The sequence below is a fragment of the Adiantum capillus-veneris genome, chromosome 3 (assembly GCF_014529385.1).
Source record: "Adiantum capillus-veneris isolate H3 chromosome 3, ASM1452938v2, whole genome shotgun sequence".
Taxonomy (NCBI): Eukaryota; Viridiplantae; Streptophyta; class Polypodiopsida; order Polypodiales; family Pteridaceae; genus Adiantum; species Adiantum capillus-veneris.
The window spans coordinates 74,427,806-74,454,883 of NC_140933.1; the positions used below are offsets into that span (position 1 = coordinate 74,427,806).

General features: G+C 39.9%; 1 pseudogene; it reads left to right on the forward strand.

The window, feature by feature from the left end:
* The first annotated feature begins 10,889 nt into the window (after positions 1 to 10,889).
* The window catches only part of LOC147461118 (uncharacterized), a 38,174-nt pseudogene continuing 21,985 nt past the window's right edge, over positions 10,890 to 27,078 (forward strand).

A 27,078-nucleotide genomic window follows, 5' to 3' on the forward strand; every position in this document is an offset into this window, starting at 1 on the left:
TCTCATTTGGAGGATATCCTAGTCAACAAGGAGGTCGAATTAACAATTTATCCAAGAGTAGTGCCAGAGGAGGATAAGGAAGAACCTGACTTGGAAGGGTCCTTCACTATGTGGTTTGATGGCGCTTACAGAAGGGTAACACAAAAAGCAGGTGGAGGTGAGGTCATTCAAGATCCACATGGCACAGTCATTTTCTTCAAAGCTTACAACTTGGAAGAGGTGCATACCAACAATGAGACAGAGTATCTTACTCTACATCTGGGACTCAATCAGTGTATTGAATTTGGCATATCAAGGTTAGTAGTAAAAGGTGATGCTCTACTGGTTATCAAACAACTTTTGGGCCAATGGCAGGTAAAGAGGGATTCTCTCAAGAATTGGTTTTTCTCTATAAAGAAGCTGTTGAAATTTTTTGCAGCGGTGCAGTTCAAACATGTAAGAAGGGAACAAAACCAGGAAGCAGATCGGTAAGCTAGCAGTCGTGTTCAGACTCTTGTGTCGAGTTTGTATGTGTCGCTTGCTACTTATGAATATAGAGAGACTTTGAAAGATATTGATGATTTCCTAAGTACAGGTCAATGTTCTGAAGGGCTTTCCAAGCTACAAAAGAGGAGAGTTATTCAAAGAGCTAAAAAATTCACTCTAATAGGAGAGGATCTTATGATGCATGGTAGAGATGGGGTGCTACGTTGAGTCCTTTATACGGAGGAGATCGGTATGGTATTGGAGCACTGCCACGAAGAAAGCAGTCATAAGGGTAAGGATCAAGTCTTGTTCCGTATCTTAAGAAGTGGGTTTTGGTGGCCCTCTATTGTGCGAGATGTGAATTACTGGTGCAAGATGTGCCAAGTGATGGGTGAAAGACGACTGGTAACCGAGCAGCAAGGGGCTATCATAGCACATGATTCTTTTGAAAAGTGGAGTTTGGATGCAATCGGTCCATTTGCCAAGTCAGAAAGCTGTAAGAAGTATGTTGTGGTGGCCATAGGCTACCTTACCAGGTGGGTTGAGACTAAAGCGGTGAAAGAGGTAAATGCTTATACTGTGGCTCAGTTTGTTTTTTATTGTATATGCTGTTGTTCTGGAGTACCTTGGGTGCTTATATCAGATCGAGGACAAGGGTTCAGAAGTAAGTTTGTGTGTGCCCTAGTGGAAAAATTGGGGATTCAACACCGCTTTTCATCTCCATACCATCCATAGTGTAATGGTTTGGTGGAGAGTGCCAATGGACAAATAGTCAAGATGATTACTAAGTACATCTACCAACACGTTGAAGGGTGGGAATCTAACCTGGACAAATGTTTGTGGGCTTATGGGACTTCATATAAGGTGGCTACAAACTTTACTCCTTATGAGTTGGTATATGGCAAGGAAGCGGTATTACATGCACATGTGCAATTAGGGGATCTCAAAGGTTTGCAAATCGATAAGACTCGTCAAGATGCATTGTAAGATAGGATTACAAGTCTTGAAAATTTTGAAGATGGATCATGAGGTAGCGACATATTTTTATGTCAATCAGCAAGAGAAAAGAGTAGCAAGAAGCAACATTTACTAGAAAAGCTGATTGAGAAGGGCGATCTAGTGATGAATTACAAGAGCTATCTTGACTTCACCTTTCAAAAGAAGTTCAAAAAGAAGTGGACACGAACTTACAAGGTCCATCAAGCTTTTTCCAATGGTACTCATGCATTAATGAGGATGGATGGTCAATTTCTCAAGAACAGGGTTAAAGGTTTGCGTCTCAAACTCTATTTTGAAAGAGAGTTGGTGCTAGCAGTGCATCAGGTCCTGATGGAGGGGGTTGGGCAACCAACCCAAGCAGTGTTCTCATATGCTAGGAATAAAACTATGTACATACAGTCGAGTTTTTTTTGGGTTTTCTCATAGTGTGCTCAGTGTTTGGAGTTTATAGACTGATCAAAGTCTTATGTGGTTGAGCATAAATGCTCAACTAGGGGGTGGGCAATGATGGTACAGCCAAAGTCTCTCGACTCTAGAAGGTGGCATGGAGAGATATGTGCAGGCTAGCAGAAACATGGCAAAAGGCTGGAGCAGCTAGGAAGATCATGGGCTAACAAGTAACAGCGAAAATGTATGCCTGATGTAGTTTATAGGCCAAGGAAGGCTCCATGAGGGGCTAATTGGAGGAGCAAATGAAGGAGGTGCAAAGTTCAGCTTTTGAGTCCAGGAATGAAGAGCTTGAAGTGCTGAAGGAGCAGGTCCAAAGGATCATCAAACCAAGATATAGAGCTCAAGTTACTAAAGGTAATAGGTTCAATGTGTTGTAGATTCTTATCAGACGGGGAAGCTAGGGACAAGTGGTCCAAGTGGAAGTCAGGGTACAAGTGTGTAGTGCTCAAATTATGAAGCCCACCCGTCTTTTCTAATTACAAATCAGAGCCATAATTTGCATTTCTTGGCAAGTTGAAGTTTTGCCCGGGGCTAGGTTGGTGCCCACTTGACCACACGAGGATGTGTGCCATATGGTGTCTTTTGAGCCTCGACAAAGTTCTACGGTAGGGTATACATCATACAAGCTTAACAAGAATTGACTACACATCAAACAGAGTCCGGAACGGAAAGATTACGAAGCCAAAAGATTGAGTGCATTTGTCCGAGGTTGATTGCAAATGAAAGTTCTCACTTTTTGCAACCTCGGTTCGAGGCCTTCCTAGATTGTGGATGAGATGAGAGCTATGCGGCTTCGAGATGGAGATACGAGGTCACAATTGGCCTTGGCTGCTTGGGAGTTATGTAAGGTCTCTACTTTCAAATTTCACACAAGTTCTATTACGCATTTGAATTTTTTTAACCATCACTCATTATTTAAGATATTCGAGTTAATATTATGAATCGTAGGTTGAGAAAACTTAGAATTTATAATTTACGCTACAAAATTCTGACATGTTTAGCTATATGAATCAATAACTAACTTATTGCAAGACTTATTTACTGATTGTAGAATTTTCTTTTACTACTGTAAAGTTAATATAAGACTGTAAAGTTTAACTTAAAAATGTAAAGTAAATTATCATTAAGAAAATAAATAAAATAATTATAAAGACAAAAGAATACACAGGGATGAAAAATGAAGGCACGTGGACTCACATACGAGGGGACAAAGTGGGACACACTGTCACATGAAAAGGAGAGGCCAGTCTTGACTAATCTTAATGAGGGGGGCCTGTGTGGCCTTATCTTTTGATGATAATGACAAAGTGGTCAAGCTGATGGGTACCACAAGGGTACCAAAAACGGGGGTATGATTTTTTTGGGGAAAAAAAAAAACTAATTTTTTTAAAGAAAAAATAATATTTTTAAAAAAAATAATATTTTTTTAAAAAAATAATATTTTTTTAAAAAATAATATTTTTTTCAAAAATAATATTTTTTTAAAAAATAATATTTTCTTCAAAAATAATATTTTTTTTTAAAATAATAATTTCTTTTTTTTAAAAAAAAAATATTTTTTTTGGGAAAAAAAGTTGGACGTTTTCTTTTCTACTATAAATAGAGCATCCATGCTCACACTTTAGACATAGAGATTGCCTCTATAGTGCTCACGAAGTACTGCCACTTCTCTTAGAGAGAAGGTGTCCACAAACCGCTAAGAGAGCAAAAACTCTAGTGGACTAATAAGGTGCGTATTAATCAAGCATTCAATTAACTTTAGGAATGATGTATGTGTGCTATCTCTTACTCTAATCTCTCTAATAGATTAGTAAGATTCAATTAGCTATGTGTGTGTGTGTGCCATCTCTTACTCTAATCTCTCTAATAGATTAGTAAGAATCAATTAGCTATGTGTGTGTGTGCTATCTCTTACTCTAATCTCTCTAATAGATTAGTAAAATTCAATTAGCTATGTGTTTGTGTGTTTATCTGTTACTCTAATCTCTCTACTAAATTAGTAAGATTCAATTAGTTTTAAGAAGGGTATGTGTGTATGTGTGCTATCTCTTACTCTAATCTCTCTAATAGATTGGTGAGATTCAATTAGCTTTAGAAAAGGATGTGTGTGTGTTCTCTTTTACTCTAATCTTTCTAATGGATTAGTAAGATTCAACTAACTTTAGAAAAGATGTGTGTGTATGTTTTCTCTTAGAAAAGGATGTGTGTGTGTTCTCTTTTACTCTAATTTTCTAATGGATTAGTAAGATTCAATTAACTTTAGAAAAGATGTGTGTGTATGTTTTCTCTTAGAAAAGGATGTGTGTGTGTTCTCTTTTACTCTAATCTTCTAATGGATTAGTAAGATTCAATTAACTTTAGAAAAGATGTGTGTATATGTTTTCTCTTACTCTAATCTCTCTAAGTATGCCTACTCTCTCTAGTTAGTACATCTTCACTATTAACTTATGCATAGTTAATTGAAAGTTAATACATAAGAGAACTCATCATATTCCTATTAGACATGATGAAATTCTCATTCACCAATTTTATTGTCAATTAGATTAAGTAGAATTTTGAATAATACTAAAAATTGATTTAGTTGAAGTATAGAAATTGAACTTAGAATTAGATTAGAAATGTGAAGCATAAAAGTAATGTATTCATAAACTTTCACTGATAGTTTACACATTTAATTTTTGATTAATTACGATTAGCAAATATTTAATGTATAGAAATTAGATGTAAAACAACAACAATAAGTGTGAATCCGAGTTGGCGAGGGTTCAAATTACATACTCTCTTTGGAAACAAGAGATTACTAGGGAAATTGACCAATTTAAAGTTCTAAGTGTATAACATAAGTGTAGTACAAAAACATGGCTCCAAAGCGTGCTCGAACCCAAGGCGCTAATGATCATGAAGCTGGTACATGTAACGGTGGAACCCCTGCGGAACATGCTATGTCTCCACCAATCGGACCAATCGAAGCTATGGTACAGGTTAGTATTGCAGTTTCAAGTTATGCATCATTGCATATGCGAGACCATAGGAATATATTATTTACCTTATGAAAAGAAAACACGGATCGAAACCACGAGGCTTAACCCCAAGAAACTCGTCATAGGTTTGACAAGTAGGAAAGATTGTCTGGTTAAACTAGTTGATATAGGAAAGAATGTTGGTCCAAAACCTTCGATATGGTTTCTCTCAAGTCTCCCTACTTATTAGCGCTGGTATTATGTGGCAGTTGCCAAGGCGTGAGATGACGTCCAAGATGGCACGGCTGATGCTGTGGTGGGAGTACACCCAGATTAGCCTAGCTGGATACTGAAGTTTTGTTTTGCCGTGGCGTGAGGATGACGCCCAGATTGGCACCGTTGTTGCTGTGGAGAGAGTACGTCCAGATTAGCACAACGAGTACTTGTCGAGCGGTATGGGACGGGTTTTTATAAATAATGTATATACCGATCGGACATAATAGCGCCAGTAGAGATTCTTGGGTGAACCTAATCCAAGGGTTGTTCGTTTAAAATTGGACGACTTCTTGTTTGACTATTGTTTGTAATACTGTTTGAAAGGCTGTTTTAACGAACCAGTATCATAAATAAAGTAAGGAACATGTATGTTTAAACAGTGTGGTAGTAATTAGATAACAAAAGTAGGGTGAGTGTGGTGTGGAAAGTGGGAGAATGATACCCCGAAGGTATCATTCTATGGACGGGTGGACCCGATGATTCGGGTAACTTTCCAACGCTAGATATTGTTTTTTTTCAGTCATAAATCTTAAAAGAGACAAACCTTGGCGGCTGTGCTTCTAAAACATGGGGAAAAAAGCGCACAAGTTGGTCACTCTAAGATTTATACTTTTAGGTATAATTGATTATAGATAGTTTTTAGATAGGGTTATGGTGGTCACGCTCTCCCATAGCGAGATAGGACCAATCCTTCACTAACGGTTCATGCTCGTGGCTATGTAGTAGCTAAGGCAATGTCCGTTGGTTTTTCTTTTTCAGGATTGGAGACCTATCAAAGGTACTCCGCTCCTCTCAAAAAGGGGCAGGGACCTCACACTAGTATCAGAGCCTAGGTTAAATCTTGGGGAGATTTTTAGATTGATGTTTGGATATTGAAGGATGCGAATGTTTGAAATAATAGAAGAACCGAGAAAAATTGATTTGAATTTTTATATGGTATTGAAGACTGAACTTTCCTCGTACAGGAAAATGTTCATTCAGCCTACCAAAAATTCCAGGTGTTCACCATCATGTTTGAAAATGCATGCCAATCACCAAATTATCAGTTTCGAAAAAGGGTGATGATGATTTTGGATAGGGTGTTTGGACCACCTATTCCAAGGGTGCATAGAGGATGGGGCATCAACTGGCGTCCATCTAGAGGAATCTATACTATCGATGATGACAAGATATGGTGCATGGATACCAACCTTCAGAAACTTCGATGGACAAAGGAGTTAAAAGTCATCGAAGTGTATCTTTCCATTGGTACTAAGAATCCGGATTCTACCATTACCTTGGGAGGAGAAAAGATATCTCAGACTCAATGGGTCTATAACCAAGTTACAAAAGTTATCCATGGTGGTAGAATTCGACCCATATGTGTATCTCGTAGCTTTCAAGGGTCAAAAGAAATTTTGATCGTTTAGCCTATCCTTTTGTAGTCACTAAACTCAAAATATAGAGACATTACAATCCTTGTACCTAAAGACTACCAACCTTGGTAGTATAATAATGTGTATATAAATAAAGTTTGGATTAATATTAGCTTTTGTTTGTATTATTGTCTGATCAAGTCTTGCCTTAAAGTGGATTAAAGTTAGAGTATCCAATAAAGTTTCACTTAATCTATATTGCACAGAGTGATCAAGTCTTGCCTTAAAGTGGATTAAAGTTAGAGTATCCAATAAAGTTTCACTTAATCTATATTGCACAGAGTGCGGTGTACACATCTCTTCAAGAAAAAAAGCTACTTCTCAAGCAAGCTCAAGCTCCCAACCTTCAAAGGACGAGTAAGAAGAAAGTTTTGGTTACCTCTCACAAACCCTCATGGCTACAAACTTCTCCTTTTTGGCAATCTTAAAGCCTTTTCATTTGATAATGGGGTTTCTAATTTTAAAGTGCACAACCTTACACCTAAGGTACTCTCTCTCCCGGAAAAGCGGTGCCTAGATTTAGGTTTAAAATACATCCCCCCCCCCTCCTAATCCTTCACCCTCTTCACTTCTTAATGCACATGGCGTCATGGCAAGAATTCTCAACCTAAAACTTTTTTTCAAGAATCATCCAACCCCTCTACCTTCCCCTTTCAAAATACCAAATCCTTTTTGGAAACCCCCCTTGGAAAACCCCGCTCTTAATCTAATCTTACACAATAACTTTCATAACCTTAGCCACATTCTCTACTCTAATTTCTTCCCACCTTCAAAGCCTCCCCGTTTTATCGCACAAACCTTATGTAGCCTCAAATTGGACCCTTCAGTTGTGATAAAACCCGTGGACAAGAACTTAGGGTTGGCCATCTTACCCTTGGATTGGTATGAAAGTAATGCCCTCACCCACCTCAATGATACCTCCACTTATGAGCCTTTCTCTACCATCCCCTTTCCCTTCATTGCCTCCCTCCTCTCCTCCCTTTCCATCCAATTTTTGGCATTACCGGAATTAGAGCGTAACTTCATCCTCTCACCCCTTGACAAGCAGCCTAAACCTTGCCCCATCTACTTCATCCCAAAACTCCACAAACCCTTCCTTGTCACACGGCCTATTTGCTCCTACAAAGGCTATATTTTTGAAACAGCCTCCATATGGCTTCACTTTGTTCTTTTCCCTATCCTCCTCACGTATAAGCAAAATCTTAAAAACTCTCTCACCCTCATCCAAGATCTTAACAATCTCCCCCTCCCACCCAATACCCTCCTTTTCACTTTTGATGTTGAGGCCCTATATCCCAGTATCCCTATCAACCAATGACTCTTAGCCCTCAAAGCTTGCATAGCAACCCATTTTGACCCTCCTAAAACTCGCTTTATCCTCTCTCTTGCGGCTCTCATCTTATCACACCATTACATTACCTTTAAAGGAAAGATTTGGAAGCAAGTTAAGGGTACGGCTATGGGTTCCAATTTTGCCGTAGTGTATGCATGAATTTTTCTTTTCCATTTAGAAACCTCTTCCTCTCTTTTGCACTATCCCAACCTTCTTTACTTCAAGCACTATGTAGACGATGGTTTTGGGTTATGGGTTGGCTCTTTGACTTCCCTCACCTCTCTTCTGAATGATTATGGGAAACCGCTTCAAGAACACATTAGAACCTCAAGCCACATCTCTCCCTACCACGCCACTATCCTCGACATAGAATTTTATAAAGGTACCAAGTTTTCCTCCTCAAGCCTGTTGGACTCCCATTGCCACCAAAAACCCTTTAACACTTATAACTACATCCCTTGGATCTATTGGCACCCTACGCATCAAAAAGTGTCCTTCATTATCAATGAACTCAAAAGATATATCATTAGAGAAAGCTCCTTGGATGGCTTCCGCATTATCCACACCCTCTTCTACAAACGCCTTAGGACAAAAGGCTACCCACAAGGGTTTTTGCATAATGTGTTCAACAAAGTCACCTATCAGAACCGTACCTCCCTCTTGGAACCATCACTCTGACTTAAGAAAACACCGCCCATAACCTTCAAGCTACCTTTCACACCCTCCGCAAGAAGTCTATCACCCTCTCACTGTATTAGTAACCCCATTGCTCAGGCTTGCCAGTGCAACCCCACACTCTCACACCTACCTAGACCCACCATTTGTTGGACCTCGGGGCCCAGCATCCATAAAATCCTTGTTCATACCTTACACCACCCCGGAGAACACCCTAACCTTTGATGTAGCGGCTCTCTATGATGGTCTTGCTCATAGGAGAAGTAGTGGTTGGTACCTTTCTTCCACTCTATCTCTTAACTTCTTCCCACCTAATTTTGCCTTTCTCCATCAAATCCTCACAAATTTCTTTCCCCTCCCTAGTATAAGCTCTCTATACTCCACAAAGTTTTGGCATACCCTTATTAACTCGTATCCAATAAATCCCTATCCTCCTCCCTTCTTGCAAAGCCTCGCTTACCAAATACATCGTTTGCTTGCTCGCTTAAATGGGAACAAACTCTCCCCCCTACAATTGTTGGCATCAAATCACAACCCCCCCCCCCCCCCTCTTTAATTTTTTGGAATCAAATCACACCCTCACCATTCTCTACAGAGAAATTAAACTCTTTTTTGTGGTACAACTTATCTACCTCTCACCATTAAGGCAAGTACCACCCTTTCTACCCTAACTCTTTCCCTATGTACTTGAGTACATTGCCATTAACTTCCCTTTTTCCCTCCAGAAAACATCCCACCTCAGAATTGCCCATCTCAAATTGCCCCTCTATAAAACCTTGCTCACCCCTCCATTTGTAGCTAAACCAACACCACTGATGAGCTCATTATGAGCGAAACGCGTTTGGTGTCCCACCCCTTTTTTTACCTTAAGAATCCCTTAACCTTCCCACCGGTTTTTTGTCTCTCTATACTTGGAGTCGTTTCGCACGCTTTCTTACGTTTTTATGTTAGATTTTTTTCTTGAATGCATAAGCGATGCACACTCCGCATATATATCTCCTGCTCTCTCTCTCCCTCTCCCTCCCCCTCTAAGATGCCATACAAGAATATTTTTCAACATAAAACTCTCTTTCAAAAATTACCTGCTTTATTTCCCTTCTTGCTCCTGGCATCCTTTATTACTTACGGTCAAACACTTGACACCCATTTTAAGTCTTCACTATGTCCCTTTGTTTTGAAGGCTCCTTAAAAAACTAAAAAACCTTGCTTTGGAGGCACCTCTAATAACTAAAATATTTCTCGTCAATTCCTTAGTACACCCTTACCTTTACTCTTTTTCGGCCTCTCTGTTCTTAACATCAGAGCTCCCCGCCATGGCCCGTTTCCTACCCTCAGTTGTCTTTAACGACTTGCTCAACCTCCTCCTACCTCACGCCATTTGCTCAACTCCTTTTCCACCCTCCTTCAACACTAATATTCATGCTACTCAGCCCCTTGCTCTCATGCCTAGCTCACCCCTCAACTGCCTGCAAAGATTTACCCCTCAATTGCCCCCTTAAGGAGTAGCGCCCCTCAACTACCCTCTATGGTGTTCCCCGTCTGACAATCAACAGATATGGCAAGCCCACTCTCCATAGCCTGTCGCTCGACTTGCAGCTTGTCATTTTCTGCTCGTATCTATCCCCCTTTTTTTTCATTAGTTTCGTTAGCACTTCTCTGCCCATCAAATTCATTAACACTTCTTCCTTTTCACCCAACACACCTCTAGATACCTCCGACACTCTGCAGCTAATAAAATTTCCAGCCATACCCAACGAGCATGCCTGCCCTGCACACTTTGCAATTCCTTTCGGGGCTACAGCTTTGATCGGCTACTTCCAGCCACCTGCTCCTCTTGGCTCCACTACTTAGAAACCTCGCACATTTTCTGTTTCCATCCAGTCGCTTCAATGGGTGATGTTACTAGATGCAACTTCATCACCAAACGTCCAACACCGACTATTTGAGCAACTTGGACGTTGGAACTCCTCTGCTGCTGGCTTAACACCACCACCGAATGCAATGGTGCAATTGCATGGTAAACCGAAGATGCCACTACATTGTAAACGGGCGCCCCTGGTCGAGTAATGTAGCACCACCAACAGCTCCACCTGTCATTACTCTAAAACCTTGCTCCCGTTGGGGCACATCTTTCTTCTCCGCGTCTCTCAGGCACCCTACTCCAGCAAGTAAGCCCTACTGCTTGAACTTTGATGGTGAATCGGTTGGATTGTTGATATTTACCAAGGTAGCCTCTTCGCACTTTTGCTCTTAAGGTTTGCCTCTTGGCCTAACTCTCTTCCTCGACAAACGTTGTCTCAAACTCAATCCCGTGCAATGGATAACCATGGGGCCCCACTAATAACACCTATAATCCCTACTTTCGATACGACTTCAATCGTCGTAGCGGCACCACCTCTCCCCGGCTTCGTCTCGACCACCACCGTCCTCTTAGCTGAATCCTCATCAACACTTGTGCCTCCTACGCACTCTCCCACCAGTAACATGGCCCCGCCACCTGGAAATCCTCACGCTTTGGATCATTAGGAGCACATCACGGAGGAGTTGGAAAAGCTCCTCGAAGATTCCTTCGACTTCTCTTCAGTCCTAGCCAAAAATGGGTTGGACCACAACCTTTTGAATGCAACTTCCTCCACCACCCCTGCCATTCCCCAGTTTTTCGAAAAACCAATGGACAACCGCAAGAAGGATGCTACTTCATCCTACCTCCCCACCATTTTGACAACAACTCAAGAAACCTATGGATTTCGAGGTAATTCTCTCCAATTCCATCTTAGAATTCAAGAAACTACATGGAAAGTTAGGAAGAGCTAAAGGCTTCCTTGCACAACTCAATGAGTTAATCCGTAATCAAAAAGCTCCCAAAAGCCTTTGTATTAAACCCTCCAAAGCTTACCATAGATGATTCCCAAGCCCAAGCTCTTCTCAATGCCAAGCTCGCCTCACTCACCATACAATTTCAACTTAATTCCACGCAAGCTCTTATCCAAGCACAAACTATACTCATAAATAACCTCCAATTGTATTTGGATGGGTACCACTCTCTTGTTGAAGAGCGCTTCAATGATCTCAACAATAGATTGCTCTTGATTTCCATCCCCCTTTTGTCAAAACAAGATTGGAGCCTCAAGCTTACAGAATGGAAAACCCACTCTCTCAACCTCCTCTTCGAAATCCAAACTTACATTTTGAATGCCCATCTTAATGCTACCAAGGAGGAAGATGCCGTACATGCACGTAAAAGATCCATCAACATTTTGGAAGAGGAAGTCCTTTCTCTCCCTAAAGAGCAAACTATAAAAGAGCTTGTGGAGCAAGTGGTGACGGAGTACTTGAGTTCAAGTCACACTAAACCACGCTTTCCCTCCCCCTCTTTACCAAGCAAGCCCTATCCCCCTCCCAAAAAAGCTTTCTTATCTCCACATAGAACCTACTACCCCCCTCCCAAAAAACCCTTCCAATCCCCTAGACCCTATACCCACCCCCACCCCTCCCCATCAAAACATCAATCCATAGCTTCTAAACCATCTCAATCCTCAACCATTAAACGACCTTTAGAATCTCCCCACAAAGACTCTCCTCCTTACAAGAAAAAACCCAACTACATCCACAACCTCAACACACCTATCAATCCTGCCTACCCCCTTAACACTAGGTTGGTAATGGGACACTTTTATGTCCTGGGAAGTGACCATTTTCCTTGAACTATGTAAAGAGTTTCAAAATGGATTTTGACGTGCTATCTATCTATAAAGTTGTCTCATGAGCTGAAAAAAACTCGACATTTTTTTGGAATATCAATTCCATCTTTAACATTGTCCTTGCACAACATTTCACAACCTAAACTGTGTGAAAAAACGGGTCCTGTTTTTGGCTTTTTTTGGCTTTTTTTGACTTTTTGCAACTATACCACTCTAGAATTCATGTTTGTGAGGTCTATAATGCTAGAGAACTATCTTTAGTAGTCCTCAACATGTCGTGATGCTTCTAGGGAGAAATAAATATTAAAGTTGTAAGTTATGACCAAATTACAAAAATTATCAAATCCTATTTTTTAGCCAATTTTAGCTCTTCTATTATTTTTTTGGTGGATTTCATGATATCCAAATTCATTTTTGATTTTCTATGTCGCATATTGTAACATAAAGCTAACATTCCTTGAGTTTTGGGGCACCTAATACTCTATTTTTCATAGTACACAACGATGGTTGATTTTTTCAATTATGGAAGAAAACGAAACATTGTAGGATATCGAGTATAGCTTTTTCAATATTGCTAGTTTCTTGTGACAACTACATGCATTTTTTAGGTAGTAACCATATCTAGTCATAACGATCAAATTTGGCTAGATATTGAATAGTTTCTATGGGATTCTACAACTCATAATGTTCAACCCAGTTTTTCATGTTTGTTGTATTTAACACTTCATCTTTGTCCCCAAGATTCCTCTTGGTAAGAAATGTATTATTCTTTTGACATGCTTCATGGATCCTTATGAACATAAAGGACAATATGGAACTAAGAAAACATGCATATATTATTTGTATTGAGCGTGGCTATAGAAACTTTGATGATAGGTTTGCGGAATGGTAAAAATTCAACTTTATTGTACCTATTTATTTTGGCAAAACAAAAAATAGTGAGTGAGAAGCTTGCACAACCTTACACCTAAGGTACTCTCTCTCCCGGAAAAGCGGTGCCTAGCTTTAGGTTTAAAATACATCCCCCCCCCCTCCTAATCCTTCACCCTCTTCACTTCTTAATGCACATGGCGTCATGGCAAGAATTCTCAACCCAGAACTTTTTTTCAAGAATCATCCAACCCCTCTACCTTCCCCTTTCAAGATACCAAATCCTTTTTGGAAACCCCCCTTGGAAAACCCCGCTCTTAATCTAATCTTACACAATAACTTTCATAACCATAGCCACATTCTCTACTCCAATTGCTTCCCACCTTCAAAGCCTCCCCGTTTTGTCGCACAAGCCTTATGTAGCCTCAAATTGGACACTTCAATTGTGATAAAACCCGCGGACAAGAACTTAGGCTTGGCCATCTTACCCTTGGATTGGTATGAAAGTAATGCCCTCACCCACCTCAGTAATACCTCCACTTATGAGCCTTGCTCTACCATCCCCTTTCCCTTCATTGCCTCCCTCCTCTCCTCCCTTTCCATCCAATTTTCGACATTACCGGAATTAGAGCGTAACTTCATCCTCTCACCCCTTGACAAGCAGCCTAAACCTTGCCCCATCTACTTCATCCCAAAACTCCACAAACCCTCCCTTGTCACACGGACTATTTGCTCCTACAAAGGCTATATTTTTGAAACAGTCTCCATATGGCTTCACTTTTTTCTTTTCCCTATCCTCCTCACGTATAAACAAAATCTTAAAAACTCTCTCACCCTCATCCGAGACCTTAACAATCTCCCCCTCCCACCCAATACTCTCCTTTTCACTTTTGATGTTGAGGCCCTATATCCTAGTATCCCTATCAACCAAGGACTCTTAGCCCTCAAAGCCTACATAGCTACCCATTTTGATCCTCCTAAAACTCGCTTTATCCTCTCTCTTGTGGCTCTCATCTTATCACACCATTACATTACCTTTAAAGGAAAGCTTTGGAAGCAAGTTAAGGGTACGGCTATGGGTTCCAATTTTGCCGTAGTGTATGCATGCCTTTTTCTTTGCCATTTAGAAACCTCTTCCTCTCTTTTGCACTATCCCAACCTTCTTTACTGCAAGCACTATGTAGACGATGCTTTTGGGTTATGGGTTGGCTCTTTGACTTCCCTCACCTCTCTTCTGAATGATTATGGGAAACCGCTTCAAGAACACATTAGAACCTCAAGCCACATCTCTCCCTACCACGGCACTATCCTCGACATAGAATTTTATAAAGGTACCAAGTTTGCCTCCTCAAGCCTGTTGGACTCCCATTGCCACCAACAACCCTTAAACGCTTATAACTACATCCCATGGATCTCTTGGCACCCTACGCATCAAATAGTGTCCTTTATTATCAATGAACTCAAAAGATATATCATTAGAGAAAGCTCCTTGGATGGCTTCCTCATTATCCACACCCTCTTCTACAAACGCCTTAGGACAAAAGGCTACCCATAAGGGTTTTTGCATAATGTGTTCAACAAAGTCACCTATCAAAACCGTACCTCCTTCTTGGAACCATCACTTCGACTTAAGAAAACACCCCCCATAACCTTCAAGCTACCTTTCACACCCTCCACAAGAAGGCTATCACCCTCTCACTGTATCGGTAACCCCATTGCTCAGGCTTGCCAGTGCAACCCCACACTCTCACACCTACCTAGACCCACCATTTGATGGACCTCAGGGCCCAGCATCCATAAAATCCTTGCTCATACCTTACACCACCCCGGAGAACACCCTAACCTTTGATGTAGTGGCTCTCTATGATGGTCTTGCTCATAGGAGAAGCAGTGGTTGGTACCTATCTTCCACTCTATCTCTTAACTTCTTCCCACCTAATTTTGCCTTTCTCCATCAAATCCTCACAAATTTCTTTCCCCTCCCTAGTATAAGCTATCTATACTCCACAAAGTTTTGGCATGCCTTATTAACTCGTATCCAATAAATCCCTGTCCTCCTCCCTTCTTGCAAAGCCTCGCTTACCAAATACATCGTTTGCTTGCTCGCTTAAATGGGAACAAACTCTCCACCCTACAATTTTTGGCATCAAATCACACCCCCCCCCCCCCCCCCCCCCCCCTCCCTCTTTAATTTTTTGGCATCAAATCACACCCTCACCATTCTCTACAGAGAAATTAAACTCTTTTTTTGTGGTACAACTTGTCTACCTCTCACCATTAAAGCAAGTACCACCCTTTCTACCCTAACTTTTTCCCTATGTACTTGAGTACATTGTCATTAACTTCCCTTTTTCCCTCCAAAAAACATGCCACCTCAAATTACCCCTCCATAAAACCTCGCTCACCCCTCCATTTGTAGCTAAACCAACACCACTGATGAGCTCATTATGAGCGAAACGCGTTTGGTGTCCCACCCCTTTTTTTACCTTAAGAATCCCTTAACCTTCCCACCGGTTTTTTGTCTCTCTATACTTGGAGTCATTTCGCACGCTTTCTTACGTTTTTATGTTTGTAATATTGTTTGAAGGGCTGTTTTAACGAACCAGTATCATAAATAAAGTAAAGGAACATGTATTTTTAAACAGTGTGGTAGTAATTAGATAACAAAAGAAGGGTGAGTGTGGTGTGGAAAGTGGGAGAATGATACCCCGACGGTATCATTCTATGGACGGGTGGACCCGATGAGTCGGGTAACTTTCCAACGCTAGAAATTGTTTTTTTTCAGTCATAAATCTTAAAAGAGACAAACCTTGGTGGCTGTGCTTCTGAAACATGGGGAACAAAGCGCACAGGTGGGTCACTCTAAGATTTATACTTTTAGGTATAATTGATTATAGGTAGTTTTTAGATAGGGTTGTGGTGGTCACGCTCCGCCATAGCGAGATAGGACCAATCATTCACTAACGGTTCATGCCTGTGGCTACATGGTAGCTAAGGCAATGTCCGTTGGTTTTTCTTTTTCAGGATTGGAGACCTATCAAAGGTACTCCGCTCCTCTCAAAAAGGGGCAGGGACCTCACACTGGTATCAGAGCCTAGGTTAAATCTTGGGGAGATTTTTAGATTGATGTTTGGATATTGAAGAATGCGAATTTTTGAAAAAATAGAAGAACCTAGAAAAATTGATTTGAATTTTTATATGGTATTGAAGACTGAACTTTCCTAGTACAGGAAAATGTTCATTCAGCCTACCTGAAATTCCAGGTGTTCACCATCATGTTTGAAAATGCATGCCAATACCAAATTATCAGTTTCGAAAAAGGGTGATGATGATTTTGGATAGGGTGTTTGCACCACCTATTCCAAGGGTGCATAGAGTATGGGGCATCAACTGGAGTCCATCTAGAGGAATCTATACCATCGATGCTGACAAGATATGGTGCATGGATACCGACCTTAAGAAACTTCGATGGGCAGAGGAGTTAAAAGTCATCGAAGTATATCTTTTCATTGGTACTAAGAATCCGGATGCTACCATTACCTTGGGAGGAGAAAAGATATCTTAGACTCAATGGGTCTATAACCAAGTTACAAAAGTTATCCATGGTGGTAGGATTCGACCCATATGTGTTCTCGTAGCTTTCAAGGGTCAAAAGAAACTTATTATTTTGATTGTTTAGCCTATCCTTTTGTAGTCACTAAACTCAAAATATAGAGACATTACAATCCTTGTACCTAAAGACTACCAACCTTGGTAGCAAATAATGTGTATATAAATAAAGTTTGGATTAATATTAGCTTTTGTTTGTATTATTGTCCGGTCAAGTCTTGCCTTAAAATGGATTAAAGTTAGAGTATCCAATAAAGTTTCACTTAATCTATATTGCACAGAGTGCGGTGTACACATCTCTTCAAGAGAAAAAGCTACTTCTCAAGCAAGCTAAACTTCCCTCTTTCAAAGGGGAAGGAGACCTAGTTGAGCGCGATGCAGAAGTGTGGCTCAAAGAGATGGAGGATTATTTTGCTGCTGCTGGTACTACTCTCGATAACCAAGCAATGTTGGCTATGTTTCGTCTCACGGGGGATGCCAAGCTTTCGTGGAAACAACACTGCAAAGATAATCAAGTAGCTCAAAACACTCAAACTTGGGAAGACATTAAGTATGCTGTCAAAGGACCTTATCTTCCACCTGCACACGAATCTCTTAAGATGAATGAATTCTCCAACTTATATCAGTTTCATCTTACAGTGGACGAATACTACTCCAAATTTGTAACTCTTAGGCGCTATGCTCCACCAATGACCGCAGATCAACAAGTAGCCCGTTTCTGCCAAGGGCTAAATGCTCCTTTAAATACTCATCTAGAAGCCATGAGGCCTGTTTCAAGATGCTCTTTTAAGAGCTAAACCCTTATCTAAAGAGATGTCAAACTCTCAAAGGGTACGAAATGGAAATTTAAGGAATGCTGGAAGGAGAGGATGGCCTATGATGTGGAACCAAAGGCAAGTTCACCCAGTTTACCAAACTCATCCAATAGTTGCAGCTTCAGCAAATGGAGCTCAAAATGCAGATCTTAGATGCTATGAATGCAACGAGCTAGGACATTTCAGGAATGTATGTCCTAGGCGAGTCTCCGTAACAAATACACCTAATCGAGCTAGAGGACGAGGCCAAATAATAAATCGTGGAGGAAGAAATGGAGGACGAGGTCGAGGGCACGGAATGGCTGCCACAGTCAATGCTATCATAGGAGAACCAACATTGGGAGAAGAACAAGAGGAAAGAGCAACTCTACATGCTGCAATTGATAACCCAAGAGCAAGACAACAATATGCTGTCATTCAAATACCTGCAAATCACCAAGGTGAAAAATTTGAGCTTCTTATTGATTGTGGTAGTACTCATTCTTTCTTGTCACCTAAATGTTTAAGGAGGTTAGGACTTAATCAACACCCTGCAAGAAAGATGAGAGTTGAATTAGCCAATGGAAAGGAGGTGTTATCTCAGTACACTGTGGGAAAAATAGATTTCAAGTTGGGAGAATACTCTACTTCTGCTACTTTTTGAACCTTACCCATAGGAATCTATGACGGAATTCTTGGAATGGATTGGTTAGCCAGTCATAATGCCAATATCCATTGTGCCCAAGGAAGTGTTACTTTGTGGACAACCAAGGTCAAGAAGTCACTATTCAAGGCCAGAATGGACGACCAAAATCTTACTTGGTCAAAGCTAATCGTCTTTTGAAAGGGTTAGGCAAGGGTCAACAAATTTTTGTAGTCAAGCTAAATAAAGTAGAAAAATATTCTTACAACCCTGAACCAATGTGGCTAGAAGAATTTTTGGATGTTTTCCCCATTGAACTTTCTGAACTACCACCACCTAGGGAGGTAGACCATGAAATCAAAATTTTTCCAGGTAGTGAACCAGTCTCAAGAGCGTCGTACAAGATGTCACTTCCAGAGGCTATAGAACTCAAGGAGTAGCTCAAACAGTTGATTGAGCAAGGGTTTATCCGACCTAGTACATCTCCATGGGGTGCACCTGTTCTCTTCCAAAAAAAAAGGATGGCTCTCTTCGACTTTGCATAGATTATAGGGGCTTAAATCAGGTTACCATCAAGAATAAATATCCAATTCCTCGTATTGATGAGATGCTGGACAAATTACATGGAGCCAAAATATTCACGAAGATTGATCTTCGATCTGGCTATCATCAAATTCGAATCCAGGAGGCTGATATCTCTAAAATAGCTTTCAACACTTGTTATGGTCATTACGAATTTACAGTGATGGCTTTCGGACTTACGAATGCTCCTGCAACTTTCAATCGTCTGATGCACGATATCTTTAGAGAATTCTTGGACGATTTTGTCCTAGTATTCTTTGACAATATCTTAATTTATTCCAAATCAGAGGAAGATCATGAAGGATATGTTAGGAAAGTGTTAGAGCTTTTACGCCAAAATAAGTTGTATGCAAAGAAGAGCAAATGTACCTTCTTTACCCCTAAGGTCTGTTACTTAGGGTTTATCATTTCACCTGAAGGAGTCTCTGTTGACCCTGACAAAGTCAAAGATATTGTGGAATGGCCTCAACCCACTTCACAAACGGAAGTCAGAGGGTTCTTAGGTATCACAGGGTGGTACAGGATCTTTGTAAAGGACTATGCTCTTAAATCTGCACCACTAACCGACTTTCTAAACAAAGGAGCTACGATACTTTGGGAAGAAAAACATGAATCTTGCTTCAAACAGCTTAAGGAGTATCTTGCTTCAGAACCTCTCTTAAAACTTCCAGACTTCACCCAAGAATTCGAGGTGATCACAGATGCTAGCAACCTTGCATTAGGAGTCCTTACTCAAGAAGGAAGGCCTGTAGCTTATACTTCTCGGAAGCTTAGGATTCATGAAGTGAATTATGCTACACATGATTTAGAATTTCTAGCAGTTATTCACGCTCGCAAGCTATGGAGACATTATCTATTGGGACGCAAATTCCAATTGTAACAGATCACAAGAGCCTTAAGTGGATTTTTACCCAACCTAACCTTAACAGTGAGACAGAGGAGATGGATAGAGCTCATGCACGAATATGATTTTGATATTAAATTTAGACCAAGTAAGGATAATGTTGTGGCAGATACCCTAAGCCGTAAAGCTTTTCTGGGGGCAATTTCCATGGCTAACAACCCTATTTTAGACAAGGTCTCGGATGCTGCTATCAGAGATGCAGATTACCAGATGCTTGCTAGTATCCTACGTGAAGAGAGGGTATCATCAAATCAGCCTAAACCTCTACATTATTCCTTAGAAGATGGGAAAATTTACTATAGGAATCGACTATGCATACCTAAGGATTCTACCCTAAGGAATGCTATCCTATATGAAGCACATGATGGCCCAACTTCAGGACATCCAGGTTATGCCAAAACCATCAATGCAATTCGCAAAAGTTACTATTGGCAAGGTATGAAGGGTGATGTCCTTCGCTATGTCAAGCAGTGTTTGTCTTGTCAAAGGATTAAGGCAGAGAGACTAAAGATGCCAGGTAAATTACATCCTTTAGATATTCACCAAATGAAATGGGAATGTATTAGCATGGACTTTATCACCGGCTTTCCTTCTGTCCAAGCTGGCTATGATTCAATCATGGTCATAGTCGACTTGCTTACTAAAGTGGCTCACTTAATCCCAGTCAAGACAACCTTTACAGCTTCAGATATTGCTCGTTTGTTTGTGAAGGAGGTTTTCAAAATTCATGGTTTACCCAAGAGGATTTTCAGTGATCGTGATGCCAAGTTTACTTCAAAGTTTTGGGTATCATTGTTTCAAGATATTAGAACCCAGTTATGTTTTAGTACTGCTTATCACCCTCAAACTGATGGCCAAACTGAAAGAGTTAATCAAGTAATTGAAGACATCCTCAGAGCCTACTGCAATAGAGAACCTCGCAAGTGGATTCAATACCTACCCTTGGTAGAGTATGCATACAATTCCTCTACTCATAGAAGTATTGGAATGACACCTTTTAATGCTCTTTATGGTCAAGAATGTTTATCACCTCTTAACTTTTCTGACCCCACTATAAGGGTAGAAGCCTCAAAGAAAATGCTTGAAGAAATGGAAGCTCAAACCAAAGCTATTCGAATGGATATTCAAGAAGCTCAAGATCGACAAAAGAAGTACGCCGACTGAAAAAGATCTGATTGGATTTTCAAAGAAGGTGACAAATTTTTCTTACGAGTAAAACCCAAAAAGAGCAATCTATCTCTCGGAAGGTATAAGAAGCTTAGCTACCGATATTGTGGACCTTACGAAATAATCAAGGTTGTAAGTGATCAAGCTTATAGACTAAAACTCCCTTCTCATCTCAAAGTGCATGATGTATTTCATGTAAGTCTGTTAAAACCGTATGTATATAACCCTCACCATGTCCTTGATGATGAGAAAATCATTTTACCTGCTCAAGATGTTCTACAACTCCAACCTGACACTATCCTAGAAACTCGGGAGAGAAAGCTTAGGAATAGATCCATCAAAGAACATCTTATCTTATGGAAGGATTTCCCTATAGAAGATGATACTTGGGAAGATGAGACATCTTTTCTTAAGGATTACCCTTCACTGTTCTTGAGATGAGGGCATCTCAAATTCTAAGTTGGGGAGATTATAAGGTCTCTACTTTCAAATTTCACACAGGTTCTATTACGCATTTGAATTTTTTTAACCATCACTCATTATTTAAGATATTCGAGTTCATATTATGAATCGTAGGTTGAGAAAACCTAGAATTTAAAATTTACGCTACAAAATTCTGACATGTTTAGCTATATGATTCAATAACTAACTTATTGCAAGACTTATTTACCGATTGTAGAATTTTCTTTTACTACTGTAAAGTTAATATAAGACTGTAAAGTTTAACTTAAAAATGTAAAGTAAATTATCATTAAGAAAATAAATAAAATAATTATAAAGACAAAAGAATACACAGGGATGACAAATGAAGGCACATGGACTCACCTGGACTCACATAGGAGGGGACAAAGTGGGACACAGTGTCACATGAAAAGGAGAGGCTAGTCTTGACTAATCTTAATGAGGGGGGCCTGTGTGGCCTTATCTTTTGATGATAATGACAAACTGGTCAAGCTGATGGGTACCACAAGGGTACAAAAAACGCGGGTATGATTTTTTTAGGGAAAAAAAAACTTTTAATTAATTTTTTTATTTTTTATTTTTTGGGAAAAAAAGTTGGACGTTTTCTTTTCTGCTATTAATAGAGCATCCATGCTCACACTTTAGACATAGAGATTGCCTCTATAGTGCTCACGAAGTGCTGCCACTTCTCTTAGAGAGAAGGCGTCCACAAACCACTAAGAGAGCAAAAACTCTAGTGGACTAATAAGGTGCGTATTAATCAAGGATTCAATTAACTTTAGGAATGATGTATGTGTGCTATCTCTTACTCTAATCTCTCTAATAGATGAGTAAGTTTCAATTAGCTATGTGTGTGTGTGCTATCTCTTACTCTAATCTCTCTAATAGATTAGTAAGATTCAATTAGCTATGTGTATGTGTGTTTATCTCTTACTCTAATCTCTCAACTAGATTAGTAAGATTCAATTAGTTTTAAGAAGGATATGTGTGTATGTGTGCTATCTCTTACTCTAATCTCTCTAATAGATTGGTGAGATTCAATTAGCTTTAGAAAAGAATGTGTGTGTGTTCTCTTTTACTTTAAGCTTTCTAATGGATTAGTAAGATTCAATTAACTTTAGAAAAGATGTGTGTGTATGTTTTCTCTTAGAAAAGGATGTGTGTGTGTTCTCTTTTACTCTAATCTTCTAATGGATTAGAAAGATTCAATTAACTTTAGAAAAGATGTGTATATATTTTTTCTATTACTCTAATCTCTCTAAGTATACCTACTCTCTCTAGTTAGATCTTCACTATTAACTTATGCATAGTTAATTGAAAGTTAATACATAAGAGAACTCATCATATTCTTATTATACATGATGAAATTCTCATTCACCAATTTTATTGATTAAGTAGAATTTTGAATAATACTAAAAATTGATTTAGTTGAAGTATAGAAATTGAAGTTAGAATTGGATTAGAAATGTGAAGCATAAAAGTAATGTATTCCTAAACTTTCACTCATAGTTTACATATTTAATTTTTTATTAATTACGATTAGCAAATATTTGATGTATAGAAATTAGATGTAAAACAACAACGATAAGTGTGAATTCGAGTTGGCGAGGGTTCAAATTACAGACTCTCTTTGGAAACAAGAGATTACTAGGGAAATTGACCAATTTAAAGTTCTAAGTGTATAATATAAGTATAGTACAAAAAAATGGCTCCAAAGCGTGCTCGAACCCAAGGCACTAATGATCATAAAGCTGGTTCAAGTAACGGTGGAACCCCTGCGGAACATGCTATGTCTCCACCAATCGGACCAATCGAAGCTATGGTACAGGTTATTATTGCAGTTTCAAGTTATGCATCATTGCATATGCGAGACCATAGGAATATATTATTTACCTTATGAAAAGAAAACACGGACCGAAACCACGAGGCTTAACCCCAAGAAACTCGTCATATGTTTGACAAGTAGGAAAGATTTTCGGTTAAACTGGTTGCTATAGGAAAGAATGTTTGTCCAAAACCTTCGATATGGTTTCTCTCAAGTCTCCCTACTTATTACCGCTGGTATTATGTGGCAGTTGCCGAGGCGTGAGATGACGCCCAGGATGGCACCGCTGATGATGTGGTGGGAGTACTCCCAGATTAGCCCAGCTGGATACTGCAGTTCTGTTTTGCCGTGGCGTGAGGATGACGCCCAGATTGGCACCGTTGTTGATGTGGCGGGAGTACGTCCAGATTAGCACAACGAGTACATTAGGGAATTTCGGAGGTCATTTGGAGGGCCTTCTATGAAAATGTATTTTTTGCACTCTCTCTCTAGAAAAAATGGCAAATAATAGAGTTGGGTCTTTCATAGTAAAAGTTCAAAAAGTGTACTTTAAGTAGATTCCTTACTCTTCTGAACATTCGTTCGTAGTGATTGAGGGATAATCCTCTTTTCAGTTGCATTGAATGAACCTCGTCAATATGGAGGGAATGAGGCTAACATGGAGGGACGAAGGCGCAGCCGCTATTCACTTTCCATTAAACCTGCACATTTGGCTAATGGCGCACTCCTCAAATGGCACAAATGTTACCCAGAAACGAGCCAAATATCACCTTGACATTGATTTGGACAATGAGTACCAACCATTGATTAAGCGTAGTAAAACAAACACACATATACCTCCCGCTTCCATAGACACGCTCAGAGCTCAGGGAGCTAAACACATAGATATCTAGACGAGAGGCTCTCTCTACCCTAAGAATCCAATTACTAATGTGTCTCCACCGTTTTCCAATCCTACAAGCTTATTGACCTTTGCTGGTGATGGAGAAAAGGGCCTTTTGGGTTATTGTAAATCTCTTACAAGAGAAGTTGAAACTTACAAGGGCATTCTCCAAGCTAAACAATGTGAGATTGTTCGCCTTTCACATTTACATTCTACAGATCAGGTTACCATTTTGCAACATAAAATAGAGGTACAACAACTGAAAGGAAAGGTGCGAAGTTGTTAAATGAAGGACACCATCTTGGGTGGTCGTATCCGAAAGAAGAAATTGCGCAATCTTGAAACATTGCAGGTTGCATCAGGAGGTCTCAAGAAAAGAATCCGAGCATTAAGGTGATGCTTCTTGGTTGGCTACATTGTCTTAGTTAAGTAATCTTTTTGTTTTTTCTTGTTATGCATTGTTTTCATGTGCCTAAATAGTGTTAGTGAAGCAAATTTTCTGTTATTTACTTATGCATTGTCTTCATGTAGAGATTCAATCTATCCTGACAAGGAAAACATTGACCCCAAAGCCAATATAGGAAAGAGATTGAAGCCACTTATAAGTAGAAGCCTGGCAGCAGATATAGTACATGACAAGAAGTTTAAGGTCCTACAACAAAATGTAGTGGACCGCTTTATTTCAGAGAACTCAGTGCCTGCAAAAGAGATACAAGGCACACTTGATTCACTTGGTGTAAGAAACAGAGGATATTCGGCTATCCAAAAGTCTGTCTCATCCATCTTTGTTAAGAAGGGTATAAAATCCAAACTTCTACCATCAGCCTCAAGTGTTTGGAAAGAGAGGCTTCAGCTTAACGAGGCACAGGGAGACTATCTTGGACAGCCCTTTCATATTAAAGCAACTTACAGTGGCCATGGAGCAAACATGGCATTTGATGAGTTCAATAATATTTTTATGGACCTGCGGATATTACAGAAGAGAATGGTGGAGTTTTACAACATCACATTTGAAGAGTCACGAGGGGTATTACATTTTGTGTTAAAACTGGATGAGTGTGAGCTTGTTAAAGAGAAAAAGCTAGAGCGTGTTACTATTACTTTAATGAATAGAGCCCTCTCAAAGTGTCCCAGTGATGATCCTTTATATTTTAGTGTTCATTTAGAATCTAACATATGGTGGCTTGGTGTGTTTGAGGTAAGCGAGATTCTCAAGTAAGCTCAAATGTTCACATCTACTTAAGTATCATTTATTTTGTGTTGCAGGTAAAGAAAGAAGATCATGAGATTCTATATTGGGTGTTCCATCGAACTAATATTCCGGAGGTGATTGATCGACAGACTAACCAGGGAGAGGTACTACGTCTAGATGGAAGGGGAGACTTTCAAGTTCAGTGGCATCTTGCAGGTGACCTCAAAACATTAAAGTGCATGTATAATTGTGGAATGGGTGCAATCGAAAAGTCACCGTGTTTGTTCTGCATGGAGTCTGCAAAGGTCATGGACCCAAAGTGGTGGAGAAAAGCTCCAACACGTCACATTGAGGATCCTGCTTTTCGACCAATTTTGAAAATACCACTTGTGAATGTCCACATTTGTACAATGCATGCCCTTTGTAGAATTGTGGAGAAATTGGTCTACTTATATATCGGGTTCTCTTGGAAGATTAAGAACTCGGAAGAACGACAAGTAGCCCTGCAGTGCTTAGAAATGGTACTGTCGGATATGGGGCTTCATGGTGGCAATGTGAAAATCCAGCGAGATGAAAAGAGATCAACTGGTGAGAAGGATGTCCCATGCAAACCATCCATTGGTGGGGTGAAGGCACAGAGGTTTTTATCTAAACCCCAAGGTACAAGAGATCCGAAGCTAACAAAACATGGAAAAATATATAACACATCTTATGTTAGCAAGGTAGAGTATCATAGCTGGAAAAAGCTACATATTGCAGTCAAAGACCAAGAACCAACTACTCGTAACGCGAAGGCTGAGGTTTGGCGATCAATAGAAATCCTATTTTTGATGTGCGACAAAGATGACTGGTCACAAGGTGATATGAACAAGTTCAAGGAGAATCTCAACCTTCTGAAAAAATCATTCAAGACAGCATGGACAGACACCCAGATTACTCACTACATGGTATTATCGTGTTTTTCATTCTCTCTTATGTGCAAATATGTGAGTGTAAAACATTCTAACTAATCTGTTTTCATATCCAGCACATCATCTTCAATCATTTACCATATTTTATACAAAAGTATGGGAACCCGGCAATATGGAATACCCAAGGGATGGAAAAGTCTCATTACATGGCGAGAAATGCTTATTTCAGGCACACACGACATGGTGGCTCTCGAATCAAGGCTAACAGTTTGAGAGAACTATTTGAATGGTTCTATCGTAGAATCATTCATCGAATGCAAGCAAAAGAAGTCTTGGAAAATTCAGCAACAGCACAAGCCATCAGACATTTACAACAAAAAAAAGTTAAAAGATCATTGGCATACAACAACTCCGGAGCTCGTGAAAGTCAACGAAGGTGGAGAGAGACAATGGTGTATGTGAATCACAAGTGGAGAAAGATACTCTGAGTGGATATTGTACAAAATTTATGTAATACATGATCTTATACAATTGCTACTTGAAGTGTATCAAGATTTTGAAGGTTCAATTTTGTTTTTTGGCATGTCACCCTTGTAACGAATCATGAGATGTTTGCCATACTCTAAAAGTTCATCTGGGTTTTGTCTACCAAGAGCTAGTGCCATTGCTGTGTAGGTGTAGTAATACGCTGCCCGACCACCTGTATAGCCCGGGCAGTAACCAAAACAATCTCTAGCAAACACTTTGTCCGCAAGAATGACTTTATCTGCACTTTTGGGCAGCACGGGTCCACCCAAGAAGCGTGATAGTGTCTTGAATGTGTAAGTTGCTATTGAACCCTCTTGTGACATGGAATTGTGAAAAACTACTATCGGCGACTCGCAAAGCTTTGAAAGGTACTGCGCTAGGGCTGCATCCCTTCCACGATACTCTCAAGTCCGCCGCCGAAGGAAGTCATCCTT